Here is a 5,177-nt window from a genome sequence, read left to right as displayed (position 1 = left end):
TCCATGAAGGGAGAAAGGGTGTATTTTCAGAGAGGCAGTATTTTTCTCCATTCCACGTCCACTTGATGTCAATCAAAACATATCATTGTCCATTTATTTGAAAATAACGACAGCAACAAAAGCCAGTATGCTTGTGCACGTACACCAATTACTTTATGAACAACAAAAGAATGGGGAGAGGGGAAATGAAAGAATAGAGAAAACGATACTGTACGCTACGAGTCAGGATGTGGTGGAACCAAATTGCAATTTTCTAACTGAGAATGTCTTCCTTCTTAGTCCGGAGGAACAGAGTTCTGGAGTGAAGTAGCAGATTCCCTTTTTGGTAGACACCTCCTATCTGCTGCCGGAACACATCAGTTGTATCTTCCTCATCCATGTCCAACTGTGCAGGTGTGTCTGTTTTAATGGATCGGCTGCCCATCAAATTGGAATCTGATCTGCCTCATTGACAAACCCTGTCATTCACAATAGGCTTTCAACAGTTCACTAAGTAGTGTATGCCTCTTAATCTTACACTGTGTCACAGAACGATCCTTCCCTGCCACCTTCAAATGAATGATCATGGTTCTTGGTCTTGACTCATTCCTTGGGTTCTTCATTGGTCACGGTGAGCCCCAGGGTCTCCTCAGCTGCTCCTTCACAAAGAAGGTACCAGGCTGGCACTGAACAAGCACATAGCAGCCCCAGGAGCAGCAGGAGGAAGAGAGAGCAGCGGTCAAAAAACATATTCTGAAATAAAAAAATTAGTCTCTTGGAAGTGTAAATTTAATTTGTTAGAATCTACTAGACCAGGGTAGGGGAAGATCTTTATTATGGGAATTATTTCCAGTTGATTAATTGTGAAATAGCTGAGACTGAGCTGGAGAAGTCTGAAACTCACAGGTAACTGACATACTTGTGTAAGATAAAGGTCTTAGCAGGGAAGGGCTTCTCAACACAGCCAAAAGAGCAAGGAATGTTCCTTTACAGCAGCATTAAAAGAATAAAAGACTTGGGAATGAATTTAACAAAACAAAATGTCTACTTGGAAAACTACAAAACATTGTTGAAAGAAATTAAGGAAGATCTAAATAAATGAGAAGATATCTCAGGTTCAAGGGTCAGAGGACTTAATATTCTGTCAAGATGTCAGCACTCCCCGAAGTGATCCACAGAGTCATTCACTGCTATCCCCATCAAAATTTCAGCTGGGTTCTTTGCAGATATTCACAAAATGATCCTAAAAATCACATGGAAACACAAGGGACTCAGAAGAGGCAAAATATTCTTGAAAAAGAAGAACAAAATTAGAGGACTCACTTCTCGAAACAAAAACTGATTTTAAAGCTACAGTGATCAAGACAATGTGTTCCCAGCATAAAGACAGACATATAGTTCAAAGGAATAGGATTCAGGGTCCAGAAATAAACCTTCCCATTGCAGTTAATTGATTTTCTTTTTTTTTCTTTCTTTTTTTTTTCTTTTTTTGCAGTTAATTGATTTTCAATAGGGTCCAAGGCCATTCAGTGGAGAAAAGAATAGTCTTTTCGATAAATGGTTCTTGGATAACCAGGTAAAAGAATGAAATTAGATGATCTACCATACACCATATACAAAAATTAACTCCAAATGGGTCAAGAACCTAATTTAAAACTGTAACAGTCTTTAGAAAACACACAGATGTAAATCCTTGTGATTTTGGATTAGGTAATGATTTTTTAAGACATGACACCTGAAGCATAAGCAACTGAAGAAAACATCGACAAATTGAGCTTTATCAAAATTAAAAAAAATTGTGATTCAAAGAACACCATCAAGAGAAGTAAAAAAAAAAAAAGGACAACCTATAGAATGGGAGAAAATATTTGTAAATCATATATCTGACAAAGGATTGATACCTAGAATATATAAAACCCTGTTACCACTCAACAATAAGAAGATATATAACCCAATTGAAACACAGGTGTAGGATTAGAGGAGACATTCTCCAAAGAGGATATGCAAGTGACCAACATGCACATGAAAAGATGTTTCAACACAATTAGCCATCAGGGAAATGCAACTCAAAACCACAATGTGATACACTTCACACTACGATAGCTATAATCACAAAGACAGATAATAAAAAGTGGTGGCAAAGATACGGAGAATTAGAACCCACCAATATTGCTGATGGGAATGTAAAATAATGCAGTTCCTATCGAAAATAGGTTGGCAGTTCCTCAAATGCCCAAACATAGAGTCATCACATGGCCTTGCAGTTCTACTCCAAGGTATATACCCAAGAGAAATGAAAACATATGTCTACACAAAAACTTATACATGAACGTTCATAGTAGCCTGGAGGCTGGGTGACCACTTATGAGATGGCTGTGTCACAGGGCAGGCTACTGGTTGACAGCTCAGCTGGGTCCGGGGTCCTGAGAACTTGAGTCCGTGTTCATGAACTCCTCCATGGGCTGTTCTCCTTCCTCACGCCGTGATGACTGGACTTGAAGAAGGAGAGGGAACATCCCAAGACACAAGCAGTAAAAGCTGCCAGCTTCTCAGGGCCTGAGTCTAGAAACTGGTACCATTACCTCTGTTGCATTTTATTGGTTGAGCAGTCACAGAACCTAGATTCAAGAGGAGGGGACATTGACCTCAACTCTTGATGAAAGTGTGTTAAAATTTTGATGACATGTTTTATAACTGCCTCACCCCATAGTAATTTCCAGAGCTGGGATGTGAACCCAGGAATGTCTGAATCAGAGAGTTCAAAGTCTTAAAAATTCTGATTTACATTTCAAATAGGAAGGGTGAGAGACCCTGGCATGGAAGAGCGGGAAAGCTATTTAAAATATTTTTAGTTGGGGGTGGCTGGCTGGCTCAGTTGGAGGAGCATGTGAATCTCGATCTTTAGGTCGTGAGTTCCAGCCCCATGTTGGGTGTAGAGATTACTTAGATGAAATAAAACTTAAAAACAATAAAATATTTTTAGTTGGTTTTAGGAGGGATGTTGTTGCTGCTGTATTACCCTGTTCATAATCATGACCATTTCGAATAAAACTATTGGCAATATTTATGGCAAATTTCAGTGATGTCATTTTAACGCTGAATTTCTGAAAGGGGGAAGGTCACTTATATTAGAGATGAGGCGATGAAAAGAACAAACAGAAGAAGGGCTTGTTTCCCTTTTAGCAACAGATCTGAAGACAGGACTTGCCATGAACAGAAAGAGCTCTGTCTATACTTTGGTTTTGAAGGAGAAGAAAAGTCCCTTTATAGTGGGCATGTCTTAACTCAACACCACGTTTCTCAGCTGGGCTTTAATCCTAGGGCTACAATCAAACCATTCAAAACCCTATCATTATACCTGACAGATGGGGCATGTGCCAGCATGATTCAGACCCGGTAGCACATCAAAATGGGAAGTCAGGGCTTTGTTCAGTTGTTGGTTTTAAGATGCAAATAGAATCCAGCCCCTTTCCTATTTTATTCTGCCATTGTTCCTCAAAGTTTTTCCCCAGAGGATAGAGAAATTCCAGCCATTGCCCTCATTTGCTTTGGGGATCTTGGGTTTTAATACCACTACAGATGAAGATTTGCATAAATCACAGCTGCTAAAAGCTGACTTAAGTGAACAGACATTGTAAATAGGATCTTGATGCTTGGATAATATGAGGTGCTTGGGAGGGAAGCTAACATAACAATATGTGGTATTGGAACATCGTTACTAAAACAATGCACTTGAGTAGGTCCAGGGATAGTTATTTTCTTGTGGTACTCATCAGCAAGGAGAAAATAGTCATTTTTGCTAACCACTGAGTTTATTTCCCAGAGTAAGACATCCTTACTGGGATTCCCAACAGCTGCTATCCTGCGCCACACTGGGATGAGCTTACATGCAGCTAGGCATAGATGATATCTGCCAGGACGCTGCCTCTGGGGTCCTGGTTCTCGGACCAGTCCACTGAAAGGGCTTTGTGACGATAATTCACAGGAGCAGACTACAGTCTTGGAAGAAGGACAACAGCTTAAATAGACAGTTCTACTAAAGGAACAGGCAAGAAAGCTGCTTCATGGGCTGACTTTCTGAGAGCTGCCTCCTTAGGACTAGGAAGGATGAGGAATCTGGCATTGGATGGCGTGGTCAGAGGGCCCAGAGAAAAGTTGTTTCTTTCTGCTGTGTCCTGCCCTGAGTGCTCAGGGACCTACCAACAACATTCCCAGAATCTTTGCCTGGCGGGGCTGATAAAGCCATTTGCTGCTGCTTTGCAGAGGCTGGAACCCTTCCGTCCCTAATGGACCAGAAGCCATTAGCACGATCGATTGGTGGCCAGGATGCTGCTCTAGCCCCTCCCTGGGTGATTTATGATCTCGGTGCTGAGATAGGAGCACTGACGGACTGTCTTCCCAAGATGTGGTCCACCCTGCCCTAGAATTCTTTCAACACAAGCCTTTAATCAGGAGCATAGACCCCCAAGGTTTGAAGAATTATTAAAAGTTGGGCAGAATTTGAGGTTGACAATTCGACATCAGCGATGGTCTGAGGCTGCATACTTGGAAAGGCAACTGAAAGGGTTAAGAGAAAAAGGCTGGTGGGATGGGAGCCATTGGAAGAACAAAGTTTTGGTTGGGTGGCTCAGCTCTGGGTAAAGACAGCGTCACGAGTAAAGGTTTAAAGCCCCTGTGCATCTCATCTCCTCTCTGTGGCCTTTGCCTTCCCCACTTCTTCCAGCTGAGGATTTGCCTGTCACCTCCAGTCAACCCTGTGGACTTTCTGAACCAAACTGGACAGAGAGCACTGTATCAGCAACTTTACCCCGCCTGCAGGGGATTTAGGGGATCAGAGATTTCCTTGGGGTGCTGGTGGCAGGGGGCTATTGACTACACAGTACCAATTCTTTTTCAAAAAATCCTTGTGGTGGGGCGCCTGGTTGGCTCAGTCGGGTGAGTGTCCGACTTCGGCTCAGGACATGATCTCTCAGTTTGAGCCTCATATCGGGTTCCCTACTGTCAGCCTGTCAGCTCAGAGCCCACTTTGGATCCTCTGTCCCCCTCCCTTTCCCCCTCTGCCATTACCCGTGTGCTCTCTCTCTCTCCCTCTCTCTCTCAAAAAATAAATAAAACATTTCAAAAAATCCTTGTGGTGACAATACCTAACATAAAGTTTACTGTTTTTATTAACCATTTTTAAGTGTGCAGTTCAGTGA

The 5,177-nt window shown here is 42.1% G+C and overlaps 1 pseudogene; it reads right to left on the bottom strand.

Annotated features, from left to right (window-relative positions):
- Positions 1–253: 253 nt before the first annotated feature.
- LOC116738393 lies at positions 254–729 on the bottom strand (annotated as a pseudogene).
- Between the last annotated feature and the right edge of the window lie 4,448 nt (positions 730–5,177).

The sequence above is a fragment of the Lynx canadensis genome, chromosome D3 (genome assembly GCF_007474595.2).
Source record: "Lynx canadensis isolate LIC74 chromosome D3, mLynCan4.pri.v2, whole genome shotgun sequence".
Taxonomy (NCBI): Eukaryota; Metazoa; Chordata; class Mammalia; order Carnivora; family Felidae; genus Lynx; species Lynx canadensis.
Note: the sequence above shows the minus strand (reverse complement) of the source record. Positions and strands in the feature narration are given on the sequence as shown.